Raw genomic sequence first — 19,266 nt, forward strand, 5'->3', positions numbered from 1 at the left:
AGTTTGTTTTATGAGAGGAAACAGTTTGAGTATTTCTTTTCAAATTATGATACAGTACTTCCTGAAGTTCCGGCATATAAGCATTTGAATACGTACGATTATTACAAGTCAGAGGATAGACTTCGAAAGTATTTCATACCGACTAAGAAGCTAGATACAGCTTATGCTCATAGACATAATTTGACATGTTTGTTGTCAGAAACGGAAAAGAAATTCATAGGTCAGATATAGGATAGGTATAGAAAACTGACTCAGACACGAGAGACAGGAGATAGTCCAGTAGATTGGACTGATGAGGAGAGATTGCACAAATCTAAGGGAAGTTATGGACTGATTGCATTAGATGTGGTTCAGAAGGGGAATTTGTGTATTGCTTGTCCTCAAACCTATTATGAAAAAGTTCCAGTGGGACAGAGTACGTGTGATCATACTTTTACCATGGAGGACTCTGCTAAGAACTTCTTGCAAGGTCCGGTACAGGTAATTCCAACTGTGTATTATGTGTGCGGGAAGAATGCATATGTGAGATTGCCTGCAAATTGGTATGGTACGTGTTATTTGGCTATCATTTTCCCAAAGATTTATCATGCTGAAGATTTGAATCTACTAGAGACAGGACATCATTCTGAAGTGCGTAGAGCTGCAAGTGCAGGAGCAGTGATTGGTGATATATATGGAGCGACTATACCTAGTTTGGGTGTGGTCCTGAATGAAGTGAAAATAAGAAGATTGGCGACTGTGGTGGATGAATTGTCAATGAATACGCCGAGGTCACTGCTGTTGGTGAATGAAGAAATGTTATCGATACGGAATATGGTTTTGCAGAATCGACTTGCGTTAGACGTATTATTGGCAAAAGAGGGCGGAGTCTGTAAATTGCTGAAGGTCCAGGAATGTTGCACGTATATTCCAGACAATAGTAGGGACCTGGAGAAATACATAGACAACATTACCACAATCCATAAGGAAATAGTAGATTTGACAGAAGAGAATGTGTGGGAAAAGATTGGTCAAGGATTTGGTCGAGTGGGAACTTGGTTTGCGAATCTAGGAATGGGATTTCTTGGATCTGTGTTGAAGCCAATAATAATTGCTGTGGTTTGTGTGATCTGTCTGTGGGGATTCGTAAGAGCCTGGAAATGGTACAAAGGGAATAAGATCGAAAGAGCCCTCAGAGCGAATGAGCAGAGAATGGCGAGATTACAGGACCGTCAATATCAGAATCTTAAAAGGATGGAAGAGATTCGACAGAGTGGAATGGTAACAAGTACCGTTTAGATCAGCTCCCTATTCCAGGAGAAATGAGAATATGATGGTGTGATGACAGTTGTCATCAAAGGGGGGAACTGATGTAGCGCCTAAAGGTTTTGAAATTTGTAGGGGTGCATCATATTCACTGTTAGTTGGCACCCGCATATAATCAATGTATACTTAGATGTGTCGTGTGAAACGTATTAAGAAATGTATCAGCTATATCGCAACATACAAGTGTTAGAGATGTGAAAACATATTGTGAATGTATTTAGGAAAATGCATGATGATTAGTTTTCGTTCAATGCAATGTATTAGGTTAAACGTGTGACATGATTTAGAATTACACATGTAGGTCGCTTACTCATGTGTATGAAAGTAAAAGCACTAATGCTTAAAATGTGATTTAATAGTGTGTTTAACCGAGTAGAGGCCCGAATGTCCATATATCGTTGAGAAGAAAGGCCTGTTATTTTCATATGTTAGCTGAATGCGGTAGGCCGCAATTGATTTATTCTGGTAGAGGTTTTGGGCTGCAGTAAATTGTAAAGTTAAAAGATGCGAAGTATTTCTCCATCCCATGATCTCACCGCAGGTGCAAGGACAGTTGGTTCGTTAGTAGAAAAGGTCTTTAGTCTAAGAATTGAATTATGGGGGAAGCCAGACATGGGAGTACTCTGGAATGTGCCAATCGCAACTCCTAGTGCGGACGGTGTCTGGGATTCAAGGCCAAGCTGATGGACGATGGGGAATGGACAGCTTTGGATGGAAAATTACTGGAAGAAGACCTGGTCGAGGAGGTGTGCCGAAGGGCATGTTCTATGATTTGGGGTTTTGTATTAGGGGCAGCGCCCGAGGGTTGAGCAGAGGAGAGGTAGGCAAGGAGCTAGAAGGAGTGCTTTAGATCAAGCTCTCACTAAATGAAGACTTCCTAGGAAGTTTCACTTCTGACACCTTTTCATGATTTCTTGGGTCTTAAGGAAATGCTAAGTAGGGATATCCTCTAGCATAGAGTAGGGACAGAGATGATTTTGATTAATGATTCCTAATATCGACATTGGCTTGGTAGTTATCTACCTCATGCTTTTAGAAGTTGTACTTTTGTTTATATTTAGTCGAATGTGGATTCTTCGTAGAGTAGCATTTGTGTTAGTGCCTATTTACCTGTTGTGCCTTGTACCAAGGTGCCTATATCTGCAGATGTTTATGTTGATAATAAAATCCCGAGAGCAATACAGATTGAGTTTCGAGTCCTTTGTTATGTCAAATTGCGGAAAGTATTCTCTTATAATTGTGTTTGCTCCCTCCACGCTATTGGGCAAGTAAAAAGGTCCAATCGACCAGAGTGGGTTCTTGGAGCATAAATGGAAAACAAGAAATTGGGCCCCAGCAGGTGCAGGCTGTAGCTTAAAAGGGCTCCAAAAAGTCAGACACCACTGTCGATAATTACCGCTCAACTGAATTTGCTGCTGTGTAGCAGAACGTAGCAGGAGTTAATGAGAAGTCATGCCCACCGGCGAAGTGCCTTGAGTGGATCGAGTGGTAATTAGGTCCCGGTCTTTGGTCAGTTCTCCAAGGAAGAATTTGTTGAAGATGTTTCTAAGTCCCAGCTTTTAGGGTTAAGTAGGAGGAGTACCACCAACACCGCCATTTAAAGGCACTGCCCCCATTGTCTGTACGTCCATTTTGAACACATGTTCTAAATATACCTACACCATGGAATTATTATAACTCTCTGCTGAGTCCTCAGATACCCTTCTCACTTAAGTAAGTCACTTAATACTGTCAGAATCTTTAAAAAAATATTTTACACTTTCCAGGTTTGTTCCTGCATGAGGTTGGACAATCTTGTCGTTTGCAGGTTTTAAAATCCTTAATTTCTTCTGAGAGCCTCAGTCACAGCATGACCAACTACACATAACACAGCGCTAAGAGTAATTTTTTTTCATCTAGCCTGGCCTGCATGGCACTCTCTACCTTCGTCGGTAGCGCAATACACCTGTTAAACGATTACCTTAATATGTGTATGTTTGCTGAGCAACAGCACCCATCCCCGGGACCTCATCTTGCAGACTTTCAGAAGTAATGGGTCTTTGTCCTTTATAGCACAGAGTAAAGTGAGTGGGTTAAGTGAGCTTCATGGACATGTCTGGCATTTGTATCTGGGAGGAAATGATGTTCTGCAACGAGGACACTGTTAAAAGGCCATATTTATTACTACTTGGTATTATACAAATGTTTTTAAACCCCAGAGTTGTTGAAATGTAATCTAAATGACTATGTAGTGTAGGCATTGTTTTAATAGACAAAGGTTTTGAAAAATTGTGGAATTACAGTAATGCACAAATGCCACCTAATTGTGGTCACTTAACTGTCAAAAATTAGTATGTATATTTTATATGACGATGAACTGCATAAATTTTGATGGAAACGCTGGGAGCAAAAGGGAAGTTAAACACCCTTCTAAAAATATATCTTTAACAACCATCAGGATCAGTTTCTCAGTTTTTAACATTCAATCCACTGGGCCTAACATCGGAAAATAATTAGGAGCCGTGAGACAAACAATCCCAATTATAAAAAATCCTTTTGCCCCATAGTGCAAATCTATATTTAAGATACGCATAAGCAAAGTAATTTTGCCCATGTCTTTATCTTCACATTTAAAAAAAATTGTACTATCATACCCAGAAGAATGGGTGTTGTTAAATAATATTGAGCAGGGTTGATTCTGGGAAGGACATTCCACTATCAACAACTGCTTTGCCCTTGGGGTTAATATTAAGAATCATAAGAAGATAACCAGCTGCTGTGCTTTTGTTCTGTGGACTTCCGCACAGCCTTTGATATGGTGGAAAAAGTGTGGCTCTGTGAGAAGCTAAGCTGTTGGAATATCCCTGGGGATCTTCTATATTTTTAAACAGTCTTTACATACGTCAAACTGGGCCCAGGTAGAGCTGGACACCTCGGGCGGTTATCCAGTAGAATCAGTATAATGAATGGCCCACATCAAGGCTGTGTATTAGCACCTTCTCTTTTCAGTCATTATGTCAGACCTGCCAGTACTTTTAATAGCTACCCAAGTCCAAAATGAGGTCTCAGCATATTCCTTCTTCTCCTTTCTGCTGATAATTTAAATGGACTATACAGTGGAAAGCCTGCAATGGAAACTTAACTCTCTAACACATTATTGTAGGAAATTAGTTTTTTTTAATAACTCTTGAAAAGACAAAAATAATGATTTTTGGGAGAACGGTAAAGAAACTCAAATGGTTCTTGGATCAAAGGCAGATTGAGGTGATCTATTCAAATGAGTAATTAGGATTGCTGTTCAAATAATCTAAGATGGGTTGATCCTATGAAAATAACAAGGGCAAGAGATTTGTTATAAGCCGGGTGTTTAGTAGTATTTAACCACATATATAGGAGATTGTCGGCAATGCCTCTTATGAAAGCATTTGCAAGTAAAATCCTGCCTTTGGTATTGTATTATGGAGCAAATACCCTATTGTTAGAAGCTCAGAATATTTGGGAAGCTGTAGAGAGCATAGTGTTAAAACGTATGTTGGATTTACCTAAAAGTTACATGATTCAAGGAATGCACCAAGTATTTAAATCACTTCTTGGTATATCATGGCAGGGTCACACCACCTAAGTTTCTTTATTAAGTTATCCTCTTGCGAATAAGCATCACAAATTTCTAACTTATGCTAGGAAGAGATTCTAGTAAGTAGAAAGAAATGGGCAAAGGGTCTTATTAAAAGAGTCAATGAGATTAAGAGTATGTGTAGTACTCTTGGTACAACAGGTACATGGATTTCATTCCCTAATACATTTACTTTGAGAGAATCCTCCTTTATTGCCTCCCAAGCATTGGACATGGAATATCTTCTTACCAAACCTTTTATAAGGTTGACATTTAAGACTCTTCGTCAGGCATAGGTTTTCCCCTTCCTGGCAGGCCTTCCAAATCCCAGAATGTGCATGGCTCTACTTAAAATGTGGCTTGGCTGTAATCCAATCTTTTCTTGATTTGAATTATACAGTGGGATAAGTGACAATAATGGGAATATGCAAATGTTATTTTTGTAAATGAAATGTTCTGTTTGCCATGTTCGTATTGACTGTCTTTATTATCTACTCCCCAGTAAAACAAAATGTAATCTGTCTTTTTAAAATATCAGATTTGGTTAAGGTCTTAGGCAATCACCTTATGGCAAATACGAAGTTTTTGATGTTGCTGTTGGTAATCCATGTTTTTTAATTCTTATTAAATATCAAGGGTTGGTTTTTAATGATGTCATGTAACGATGTTGGTTAATGTGATTGTCACAGGTTTTAAAGATCTCATAACTTAAATTTCATGGAAATATGTCTCAATGAACCTGATCTAATCCTTACCAGGAACTTTTGTGCAAACATGTATTTTTTTGTGCTATGCATATTTTTATGTGCAGCACATATTTCCATTGCATCTGCCTGCACCCTCTCAGGAGTGACAATAATGTTGAAAAGCGCTACAGAATGTATTAGTAGAATTAAACATTACACAGACTCTAAATCATTGTGCACACCTATCTGGTTTATTTTGTGTTTATCAAAGAAATAAAAGTATAAAAAATATTTTTTTTATAAGAGCTGAAAAAGTGAATCTAAAACAGGCACAATAGCCAATCGCAAAGGCACAACTTATGTGCATATTTCCTGGCAAGAGGCACAGAGTTGAAAATGCAAATTTACTCTGATACATGTTGATAACACAGAGGGTTATATTTGGGCGGTGGTGTGTGGGGGCGGTTAGAAAGCTGGAACAAAAAGAGAATATAGTATGATATGGGTATTTACATAGCACTTACTTCCCCATGCGAGGGACTGAAAAGCTTTGCAAATAGTTAGTATGTTACTCTGTGAATGGCCGAACAATAGAGATTTAGGGCCTGATTTAGATCTTGGCGAGGATCATATCATCCCTCCACTGCAGAGTTTGAAAGTACTCCATTGAGCTGACCGATTCCCGCTCGCCCTATTTTGATCTGGGTTGGCTGATACGGCGTCTGCATCGACAGACTGTCTACTGTTGCACAAACGGTTCATGGCTGTCAATCTGAAAGACGCCTCTGCTCCATTACTCCATTGCCATTAGGGTGGTGTGTTTGTGTCAAGCATATTTAAATTTCATAGTTGTGCTGGCATTCTAGCGGCGGATTGCCAAAGGAGGGATTCTGCTGCGGGACGCATTCAACATTATACTATTCCTGCGGCTTTTGGATGGATGATAGCATCACATACCTGATGTGTTTTGGCTAATTACTTTCACCTGCATACCACTCTATAAAACACACTCCATTTCCGACTATGATCCTTTGCCATTCAACTGCAGCACAATATTATCAAGCAGAACTTTTGACAGTGAAGTCAGGGTTTTTTTGGGCTTTCTCTATTTCTTGAACTTTTTTTTCTTTCTTCAATTATGTTCTTGTGGGTCTAAACATTTGTTTCATTTATTCTTTTTTTATACTGGTAGGTAGGAGAAATCCCAATTTTTTAGGCAGAGAAATGTCAGTCATGGTGGATGAAATTATTAGAGTAGAGATGCAATGATTTGGAGCCCAAGGGCCAGATGTACAACCCTATTTTGCATGCGCAAACGGGTTTGCGACCAGTTTGTTTGCGCATGCAAAATACTATTGGGCCATGTCCAAACCCTATTTAGCTTGTCGCAATTTATTTGCAACTCGCTAAATAGGGTTTGCAACTCGCTAATAGGAAGGGGCGTTCCAAGGGTGTCCCTTCCTAATAGTGCCCAAGGGCCAGATGTACAACCCTATTTTGCATGCGCAAACGGGTTTGCGACCAGTTTGTTTGCGCATGCAAAATACTATTGGGCCATGTCCAAACCCTATTTAGCTTGTCGCAATTTATTTGCAACTCGCGAAATAGGGTTTGCAACTCACTATTGGAAGGGGCGTTCCAAGGGTGTCACTTCCTAATAGTGCCGCACTTCCCTACGTAAGAATGTTTTGCGGCCGCAATTGCGGTCGCAAAACACTGGCAATCCACCGCCCTCTTCAAGAGGGTGGTAAAGAACTCGTAAAAGGGAAGCGGTCCCCAGGAGAAGGTCTTGCAGATCATACATCCTGAAGACTTGACAGGAATACCAGGTGGAGTGGAGACTGGTAATGTAGGATTGTGTATTTGTCACTAAGCCTAATTGTCGTTATTGGTTTTAATTTAGCTGTTGCTAATGTGAAGCACCATTTGGAAACATAGATACCTATATGTATATATTTGTATATTTATTCTCTACCTTCTTTGTTTATTTGAATGTTTTTAAGAGGACAGGTTTCAATCTCCATTACATTACACCAAATAACATTTTTCAAATAAGTATTTTATATTGTAAATGTCTGTTCTATTTTTACTGCATAGTTACACTAGGTATGTTTAACTTACAATTTTGCAAGTGTTGGTAATATTTAATTGAAATGATCACAACTGCCATAATGTCTTGTTTTTGGTATATGACAATAGGATTGCAATGTTATCTTGCTCATTTTCTCTTTTCTCTCATAATTTTCACATGTGTTTAAGTGTTGTGTATTTATCAATCTCTATTTCATGCTATGTCTTGAAATATTTGTGCTTAATTTTGTATGTTGTCCTATCCTTGTTGTTTCATTGAATTGATATTATTTGTATCACAAATTAAAGTTTGTTGACTTTACAATGTTAAGGTAAGTAATTTTCTGTGCTGAATATAAGTGTATTTTGTTTAAAAATGTACTCTGCAATGTGCATATATATATATATATATATATATATTTTTTTTTTTTTTGTTTAGGTTGTGTAATTGTCAGATTTTCAACCTGCTAGGCCTTGGAATGGTTCCTTTCACATTTCTCCTCTCTACTGTGCTGTGTTGAATCTTTGGTATATTTCATGTATACTTTCTAATTATTTGTTTTCATTTCAGGACATCTTTTTACCTGCTTTTTTGAAGTAGTTTTGTGTGTAATTTACAATGTTTGTGTAATTTATTATAATACCACTGAAGGCTACATTCATAATAGTGAGCCAAACAAATTTTATGTGTAATTCATACTTTATCAGTATAATTGTTTTACAATTTGTAATAGGCCTAACACAGTGTGAGGACAACCATCTGCCACTGAGGATACCTCCACTCCATTCCAGGAACAAGCGTTCAGTGAGGACTCCACTCCTTCAAGTCTGTATGATGAGGAGCTGCCTGGTCCATCTGGTCTGCCTGGGCATCTTTGCCTCCTTAATGGACCACCGGAGTAAAAGTGCTTTCCACAGCCAAACAATGGTTTGGAATACCACTGGGTGTTTGAAGACGCCGATCACTGTACCTGCATTTCACAGTGCAGGACATGGAAAATCCGACAAGGACCGTCACGGGATTGTGTGGGGCTGAAACCGAGGAGGTTGGGCTATTGCGATGCTCCAATCAGTGAGGAGCTACTAAGACAGCATTTAAGAACCTCCAGGTGTAACATCAGTTTAGTGAAGCGGGCACTGAAGAAAGTCGCAAGGCTGAAACGCGTCTGCCCATGTGTTTCGCTATTCCAGCATTATGAGAGCCCCCATTGCAATAAAGTTACCTTTGGCCACCGAGCATGTGTCGGACCCGTTCCTGTGGAGTGGGATTGGTTTCTATATGTAACGGTACGCAAACGCCGTTTTTCCGACACGCCTTTCGGTTTGGAGTGACGCGCAAGATTTGCGAAGTGTGGTGTGGTGTTTGGAAGACACAGCGTGTCACCCCCCCTGATGGTCTGATGGACTCACCTGAGCTTGTGACCATTGGGGGAGAGATCAGGCAGCTGACAGAAGTGGTCCGCTGCTTGGAAGTGGCCAAATTTGTAACTGACATCTTTGCCTCCTTAACGGACCACCGGAGTAAAAGTGCTTTCCACAGCCAAACAATGGTTTGGAACACCACTGGGTGTTTGAAGACGCCGATCACTGTATCTGCATTTCGCAGTGGAGGACACGGAAAATGTTATGTTATGTTAGGCAAACTTATATAGCGCACAGCTACCCTAGGGTGTCCCGGCGCGTGCTGTAAAGCTCCCAACACTTAGCACACGGAAGAATCAGAACAACCACGTTTTGAGCGCTTTCCTAAAGGAAAGCAGATCGTTAGAGTTCCTCAAGGCAAAAGGCAATTCATTCCAGGCCCTGGCTGCACCCGCCACAAAGCTTCTCCCACCCCATTTAGCTTTCCGTATACGTGGTAGAATGATAAGTTTAGCTCCGAGGGAGCGCAGAGTTCTGGCCGGCACCTACCAGCAAAATTGTTGTCTCATGTAAAGAGAGCCTGTGTTCTGCAAGGCGCGAAAAACAAAACATAAGGCCTTGAAAAGGATTCTTTTTTTTACCGGCAGCCAGTGAAATTTTCCTATTGCGCCCGAGATTGGGGTAGATCTCGATGTGCCCGTAAGCAGCCTGGCTGCAGAATTTTGAAGCATCTGGAGTTTACAAAGATTGCCCTCCTGCATGTTCAAATAAAGACCATTGCAGTAGTCCAGGCGAGACATGATCAATGCTGTAACCACTGTAAGTTTATATTCAGCAGGCAGGAGCGGGAGCACTTTCCTCAAGTTCTTGAGAACGAACGAGGTGGTAGAGACAACCGCGTTCACCTGTGCCTTCATGGAGAGGCAGTCATCCAACACTACCCCCAGATTTTTTACTTTCTGGGAGGGGACTGGGAGGGAACCCATGGCCTCAGGCCACCAACTAGGAGTCCACATATTGGCATTGTTGCCGATTAACATCACCTCGGTTTTACTTGTGTTTAGTTTGAGGCAGTTTTGAGACATCCAGTCTCCAACTGCCCCCATGCAATCATGTAGTCTCTCCCCTGACACCCTCTCCTGACCTGGTAACATAGATATTACAATCTGAGTATCGTCGGCATAAGATGTAAGACAGAAGCCAAACGATTCAATCAACGGGGCCAGAGGGGCAACATACACGTTAAAAAGCGTAGGGCTGAGGGAAGAGCCTTGTGGGACTCCACAAGGAAGAGAGAAAGGGTTCGAGACGAAGTCACCCAACGCCACTGACTGTCGTCTTTCAGAGAGGAAGGACTTTAGAAGAGACCAAGCTTTATTCCGTATACCACTGGCCAATAGCCGGTCCATTAGAACACCATGATGGACCGTATCGAAGGCCGCGGAAAGGTCCAGCAGGATCAACACTGCCTTACCACCTTGGTCCAACCCTCTCCTGATCTCATCTGTAGATTTCAGAAGAGCGGCTTCGGTACTGTGTCCTTCTCTAAAGCCAAACTGGGTGGGGTCCAGGGCATTGGTATCACGCAAGAAGATACTTAACTTAGTGTTCAAATATCTTTCTACCAATTTAGCCGGTAGGGGAAGGCGCGAAATAGGACGAAAATTATTAGGGCCGTTCATGTCCAGATTAGGTTTTTTCAGTAGAGGAAGTACTGAAGCTACCTTCCAACATTTTGGGAACTGTCCCCGAGAAAACATAGCGTTGAAAAGCGCCGTCAAAGTTGAAGCTATGGGTTCGGGTGCCAACTTTGCAACTGCCACTGGGCATGGATCAATGGGTGATCCAGATTTTGCCGTTAGCAAAAAGTTGAGCGTCTCTTGAAATGTTATGGGCGGAAAGATATCTAGGGAGGGTTTTAAATCAGGACAGTCGGTGAGGCCTAGATTGACACTAACCGGATTTTTGAAAGTGTTGAAGATTGCTGCCACTTTAGATTGAAAAAAAGTAGCAATTTCTTCACAAAAATCCTTGGTAGGTGTAAGGAGAGTCGGTAAAGGGTGCGCTAGCCTGGTTATCGTTTTATAGAGTTCCTTTGTTGAATTAATCGCAAGTTTGATCTGGCTTGCAAAAAACTCTCTCTCGGTTTCCGTCAGCAAGTGTTTATAGCACAGAATACTTTGTTTATAAGTATCCTTGGCTGAAGGGGAGTAGCTCTTCCTCCATGCCCGTTCCAATTGTTTACATTTAAGCTTCTGAGTTTTCAATTCTAGTGAATACCATGGTGCTGAGGGATGTAGCCTCTTGGGGATTAACATTTTTTTTGGAGCAAGAGTGAGGCAAGCCTCATCGATCCAGGCTGTATATGCAGAGGCAGCTTCATTAACCTCTGCAGGGAGGGGTCTTTGTGAGGAGGAAAGAAGATCTCTAAGGTCGTTACCTTCCACCCTGTTCCAGGATCTGATTTCCTTGGGCTTCAACACCCCCGGGGATTTACCCTGATCTTCCAGTCCAGCAACATTGAACCTGATAGCATAATGATCTGACCAAGCGAGGGGCAGAATGTCCGAAACCAATAGCTGTGAAGAATTAGAGAAAATTCCATCCAGGGTGTGCCCAGCCTGATGGGTGGGGACCTGAACCAGTTGTTTAAGTTCAAGACCACCCATCAGATCAATCAGTTTTCCAGTATCTCTGTCCCCTTCTATCTCTAGATGGAAATTGAGATCGCCCAGGATGGTAAATGAGTCCCATGGCAGACCCTCCTCGAGGACGGATCTCACTTCTGCTAAAAAAGAACTTCTAGGACCTGGCGGCCTATAAATTAAGAAACCCCTAAAAATGTATCCATGAGAGAGGGTAAGAGCGAAGGAGAGAGCTTCAAAACTAAAATAAGTTTTTGTAACAAAGATGGCTTTTATAGAGCTGTCATAAATCACAGCCAACCCTCCACCTTTCTTAGAGGGTCTATTAGCAGTGTAACTGGAAAAGCCAGGGGGTATGGCTTTCACGAGATCTGGCCCAGAAGCTTCATCCAACCAGGTCTCGGTAATGAACGCCAGTTTGATGTTTTTATCCTCTAATAATGTTGCACACTCAACACTATGTTTAACGAGTGAGCGCGCATTAATTAAAAGGCATTGAACACCTCCGTGGACCTGCCCTTAGATGATTTAAAATTAAAATCGCGGACTTCTCTAAGTGTTTTGCCAAAGCCAAGTACTGGCAAAGGTGTGAGACAGGCTGGGCATAGCTGTAATGTAGACCCTGAAATTGAAGCAGGTGAAATACAGGCACAAGTAGGCTGCCTGGGAGATTTATTAAGGACTCGTAATTGCCTGCTGGAGTAACTATAGACAGTAGAATCATCAGAAAAAAATTGGCCAGGGTTTTTGGCGCAAGGCGCTGTCCGAGCGCGGACGGGCGCAGACGGGCTTGCCTTAGGCGCGCCTTCGGCGCGCCAGCGGCGCGCACGCGCCATGCGTGTTTAAATGAGTACAAGCCCTGCAAGACTGCACCACTAACCCTCCTTTCCACCCAAGATGGCGGCCCCCACCGATCCTCGTAACACGAGGAGTCTATGCAGATCAGCGTGGCAAGTAAAACAGGTAAGAACACAGTAAAATCAATATTGTCCCTTAAAATTAGCAGCAACAGTGTTTTTAAAATTGATAAAAGCGGGTACCGCGAAGAGCGTGCACCCAAGCGTTTCTCCCGGCTCAAGCCTCAGGAGCAAACAGCAGCACGTGCACGCGCCATGCGTGTTTAAATGAGTACAAGCCCTGCAAGACTGCACCACTAACCCTCTTTTCCACCCAAGATGGCGGCCCCCACCGATCCTCGTAACACGAGGAGTCTATGCAGATCAGCGTGGCAAGTAAAACAGGTAAGAACACAGTAAAATCAATATTGTCCCTTAAAATTAGCAGCAACAGTGTTTTTAAAATTGATAAAAGCGGGTACCGCGAAGAGCGTGCACCCAAGCGTTTCTCCCGGCTCAAGCCTCAGGAGCAAACAGCAGCACGCGCACGCGCCATGCGTGTTTAAATGAGTACAAGCCCTGCAAGACTGCACCACTAACCCTCCTTTCCACCCAAGATGGCGGCCCCCACCGATCCTCGTAACACGAGGAGTCTATGCAGATCAGCGTGGCAAGTAAAACAGGTAAGAACACAGTAAAATCAATATTGTCCCTTAAAATTAGCAGCAACAGTGTTTTTAAAATTGATAAAAGCGGGTACCGCGAAGAGCGTGCACCCAAGCGTTTCTCCCGGCTCAAGCCTCAGGAGCAAACAGCCGACATGAACCGTCACGGGATTGTGTGGGGCCGAAACCGAGGAGGTTGGGCTATTGCGATGCTCCAATCAGTGAGGAGCTAATAAGACAGCATTTAAGAACCTCCAGGTGTAACATCAGTTTAGTGAAGCGGGCACTGAAGAAAGCCGCAAGGCTGAAACGCGTCTACCCATGCGTTTCGCTATTCCAGCATTATGAGAGTCCCCATTGCAATAAAGTTACCTTTGGCCACCGAGCATGTGTCAGACCCGTTCCTGTGGAGTGGGATTGGTTTCTATATGTAACGGTATGCAAACGCCGTTTTTCCGGCACGCCTTTCGGTTTAGAGTGACGCGCAAGATTTGCGAAGTGTGGTGTGGTGTTTGGAAGACACAGTACGTCACCCCTCCTGATGGTCTGATGGACTCACCTAAGCTTGTGACCATTGGGGGAGAGAGCAGGCACCTGACAGAAGTGGTCCGCTGCTTGGAAGTGGCCAAATTTGCAACTGACATCTTTGCCTCCTTAACGGACCACCGGAGTAAAAGTGCTTTCCACAGCCAAACAATGGTTTGGAACACCACTGGGTGTTTGAAGACGCCGATCACTGTATCTGCATTTCGCAGTGGAGGACACGGAAAATCCGACATGGACCGTCACGGGATTGTGTGGGGCCGAAACCGCGGAGGTTGGGCTTTGCGATGCTCCAATCAGTGAGGAGCTAAGAAGACAGCATTTAAGAACCTCCAGGTGTAACATCAGTTTAGTGAAGCGGGCACTGAAGAAAGCCGCAAGGCTGAAACGCGTCTGCCCATGTGTTTCGCTATTCCAGCACAATGAGAGCCCCCATTGCAATAAAGTTACCTTTGGCAACCGAGCACGTGTCGGACCCGTATATATATATATATATATATATATATATATTACCTACTGGCGGTCGCCAGTAGGTAGATATAGTTAGGACCCTGTTTCCATAGGAAATCCGCAACATTCTATTTGGAATAACTTTGGCGCCGGTCGACGAATCCTCGCGAAATTTTCAAAATAGGTGGGGCGCTACGCTCCGCTCCTACCCTGAAAGTCTCGGGGGGATTCGTCAAGCAGGGGCCGAGAAAAAAGGGGGGTCCCAAAACGCGTTTTCCCCATGCATTTTTCCATAGGACCTTTAGACACAGCTACAGCCCGAACGGCTGAACAGAATTACTTGAAATTTGGCAGAGAGGTAGCCATAAGGTCAAGGAAGTGCCTTTTGCAGGTCTGGTGTAAATCTGTTCAGTATTTCCTGAGAAAATAGCATTTAAAAGCATATATATATGTGGGCGGAGCCTAACCACACATCTCATCCTGAGATCTGATTGGCTGTCAGCACTTCATCCAAGAAGTGTTGGCAGCCATCTTGGGACCAATATACATGATAGCACCTCATTAAAAAGCATTGCAGTTAATAGAAGGTTTTAAGACTTTAGTTACATTATAAATCATTTGTTGATGGTACCATACTCATTTTAGGAATTGTGTTATGTTCTAAGGTGATTTCACCATGTGAAAAAGCCTTCTGCTGGGATATCATGATTGAGAGAAAAATATTTTCTCATGCTTTTACCACAGAGGTTTGGAAGGTGATCTATAGGCTAAACTGAGAGCTTATTTTCTGTAAATTCACATTATCTTTCTCAGTCATGTGAGAATGAAGTCTGACATTCTCAGTAAAACATGTACATCCAACAAGGGCAGAGACTGTCAGTTGATTCCTTTGTGTTCTACTGCAGCTTCCCAGAGTGTTCCAAAGAACTACTAGAGCGCTAACAGTCCTACTTATGATAAACGTATGGCACACCTGAAGCAATCTTGCTTGGATTAAAGTGGTAACTCTTAAAACATTTAATTTAAAAAGGAACAAGATGAGGGGGTTCATTTTTCCATAAAAAGTATGATTATTGCTGCAGAATGAAAAATTAGGGCACATTTTGAGTGACTTCTCAAATCCTCTTCTATTTCATTAAAAAATTCTGACATGCAGACTGAAACATGCACTTTCAATACCAGCAGCAGTTTTCCCTGGTGAGCAGTAGCTTTACTACAGTGATCTAATGAGCAAAAAGAGTGCTAACATTCTGAATTAATGGCAAATGTGTGACACATCTGAATGCCTTCTTGATGGAATCAAAGTAAAAAACTGAAAGTATTTCCTACTGAGGAGACTGCAGTAAATGAGGAAATTAGGAAACTTCATAACAAATAAGTCTCCCAAGATGGCCACCAGAGACAAAAGAGCCCAAATGTAGCCCAAATATCACCCAGATGTAGCCCAAGTATAGCCCAATGACAGAATGTCCCAGAATGTTCATAAAAACAACTAGAGCGCTTACTGTCTTCATTATGACAAAAGTATGGCACACCTGAAGCCATCTTGATTGGAATAAACTGGTAACACTTAAAACATTTAATTTAAAAAGGAACACAATGAGGAGGTTCATTTTGCCATAGAAATTATGATTAATGCTGAAGAAAGAAAATGAGGGCACATTTTGAGTGACTTCTCAAATCCTCTTCTATTTCATTAAAAAATTCTGACATGCAGACTGAAACATGCACTTTTAATACCAGGAGCAGACTTCCATGGTGCAGTAGTTTTACTACAGTGATCTAATGAGCAACTAGAGTGCTAACATTCAGAATTTATGGCAAATGTGTGACATATCTGAATACCTTCATGATGGAATCAAAGTAAAAAACTGAAAGCATTTCCTACTGAGGAGACTGCAGTACATGAGGAAATTAGGAAACTTCATAACAAATAAATCTCCCAAGATGGCCACCGGAGACAAAAGAGCCCAAATGTAGCCCAAAATCACCCAGATGTAGCCCAAATATAGCCCAATGACAGAAGTGTGCAAAACACTTATTATTTTGTGTTTTTGCAGTGTTATATAGTGCAGACTTGTCAGGTATTGGAGTGCTTTACATGAGCATTGGTTACATCACACAAGAACAAATTCATTTTGGTTGTAGACATGGGGAGACTAAGTGATTTGACCAGAATCACAGAATGTCGAGCTGAAGCAGAAACTTCAACCTGGTTCCCCAGTTGCAAAGTCTGTAGTTCTGGAAGTAACACCACATCCTCTCCCCTAAGTGCAACATTTAATCAAGTGGTCAACTGGATAAAAAAACATAAAGATAACAAATAATTTAAAAGTGCTTTGTCGCTATTTGAAAACTCAGAAAATATGTCCTTATTTTAGTCTTTTAGAGCACTAACCATAATTTTGATGCCAATAAGACCCTCTCATATATGTAATTTCTAAAGGAAATGCTCTAGGTATTACAGTTTTGATTACATCAAGATGATGTCAGGCGTTCCACACTTTTGTAATAAATATAGAATGTTAGCAATCTAGTTGTTCATTAGGATACTGTTGAGGGGCAGAGGCCAGGGGCACGGACTCTGAAAATTGAAGACAGGTAGGAGGGTGCAAAGGCAACAATTTAACCACACTGAGCAGGCAGGAAGGGCCGTGGAAGCACAACAGACTATGGAGGGCAGTGGAAAGGGGGGCAGGGGCAACAAACCAACAATACAGGACTTGCAAGAGAGGCTGTTGGAGGGAAGATCTATTACGGGTCAAGGAAGCTAGGGGCGGTCCCCAGATCCCCGGGAGCCACCACAGAACTGAGCAGGAGAGTGAGTCAGGGACAAAAGGGGCACCTTAATTTGAGCCGGGGTGCCTAGGAACGCTTGCTCCAAAAATGAAGAAAACAGACATATGAGACATGGAATTGGAGGCAGAATACAATGGCAGTTTAATGAGAAGATGCAACTTCAAAGAAACCGCAGAATAGAGACATAAAGTACAAAATACAGAATCCAGATAATCATACAGCTGTCATAATATTCTCTGTATCTCAATTAATGTACTGACAGAGAGAGAGAGAAAACACATCTATAAATGCATCATGAGAAACAAGTTACACCAAGGAAAATGTTACCTAGGAACACTCACGTTTACTCTTAGAGCAAGCATTCCTGCAATTACAATACAAAATCTTTTAAATGCAAAAGTAAAGAGAACAATGGTTAAACATAACATGACATTTCATATAGGTAAAATAGAATAAGATACTTCAAGCAAAGCAGAGCAAGACATTTTAAGCAAAGGAAGACAAGAGCTCCCAGCTCTTGGGGAAAACCTGCACTGCCTGTTAACCTACATACAGACGGCGAGGTAGTCCGTCGATATCTGTGGGTGCTCCCTTTTTATATCATTTTGTGGGCTCCTTTGCACGCTACATCTACCTACGTATGCTACCCAAAAGCTTCGTCTGCAGATTTTACCAGACATTTCGTCATTTACCCACTTAATGCTGACAATGGACTGGGTGAAAAGGTCAGTCTCTCAGGCCAATCGCTTATCGTAAGTTCCATAGAGCAAGCAGAAAATAATGGGTATTGTACGGGAATTCAATATATTCATGTATAAAATCTCCTCAGTTCTCCTAACTTGACGCTCTGCGGTTGCCACTTCCTTAAAAGCGGGAAACCTGCCCAGGAAGCAAGTACCAGTCCAGGATGCAGCCTACTGTATGTCGACAGCTTCAGGGGGATGTTGAACTTTGATACCGAGCACGGAGCACTCGGGTAGGGTGGGGGCTACTAGTTTGGATCAGAAGGCCTCGCAGACCTGCCTTCAGACTGCTATACACTAAAATTGCAGAGCTATGGTCAATTTAACAAAGAGGCCTACATATTGAACAGAAGGGCCTACACAGGGGTTTTATGCTGGCTGAGTGGTAAGGATGTCTCAGGATAATTATATAGCAACACAGGACCCGCTGGTCAATTTAATACGGCCTACAAATGCAGCTGGCAGGGCAAGGACAAGGGTCTCATACTTCAGGTGTGGACAGAACGGGCCAGGGGCCCCCTGTGATACAAAATCTACCCTCCTTCAAGGCTGTGGCAATGTAATAGACCATTGTGGGCAGAAGGAAGAGGCAATGGTAGTACAACCATACATGCCAACAGACCCGATTCAGCCAGGAAACGTCCAATGTTTTTAAGCTCAAATGGGCTTTATTTGATCTGTCTCCTGTCTACAATATCCTCTTTTTCAATGTAACTCAAAGGGGAAAATCAATACCCCAGTTTTTTTTCAAAATCTCCCTCTTACCAAGTTCAAAATGTTCGCAAGTATGGTACATTGGATCATGGAAGGAAATGGGATAGGGACATGGACTTGGATAACAGAGGACAGGAGGGACATGGAGAGGTGCACCAAACTGACCCTGCAGGGCAGGCATCAGGGTTTGCAGCAGCACAATACACCACACAGGGCATGCAGGACGGGAGTGCAGCACAACAATCCATAGAAAGCAAGAGGGAGGGGACAGGACCATGCACATGGACAACAGAGAACAGAGGGGCAAGAGGCAATGGTAGCTAGCTGACCATAATGGACAGACAGGAGAGAAAGCTGCAGCATAACAGACCATAAAGGGCAGGAGGGACGGATCAGGGGCATTACAATGGAACAGACAAGCCAGGAGGGAGGGAGTAGGGCTGGGGGCAAGGGGGCAGGGCAGGAGCAGCAAGATAGCCATGGAGGTCAGGCAGGATGGGCACTAGAAGCAAGACACCATGAAGAGCAACAGTGAGACTGTGATGGCATACACACAGACCATGGAGGGAAGGTGGGAGGGGGTCAGGGGCAGCTAACTGACCACACAGGGAAGGTGGGCGGGGCCATGGCAGCACAGAAGACCATGCATGGCAAGTGGGAGGGTTAGTGGCAGCACAATGGCTATGATGGGCAAGAAGGAGGGTGGAGGGGCATGCACAAAGGACGATGGAGGATAGAAGGGAGGGTCAGGACCTGTGCACAGACAAGAAAGTTCAGGGGAAGGGTCCTCACAACAGACCACACGGGGCAGGCAGGAGGAGCAGTTGCAGCACAACAGACCAGGGAGGGCAGAAGG

The sequence above is a fragment of the Triturus cristatus genome, chromosome 5_1 (genome assembly GCF_964204655.1).
Source record: "Triturus cristatus chromosome 5_1, aTriCri1.1, whole genome shotgun sequence".
In the NCBI taxonomy this organism is placed as follows: Eukaryota; Metazoa; Chordata; class Amphibia; order Caudata; family Salamandridae; genus Triturus; species Triturus cristatus.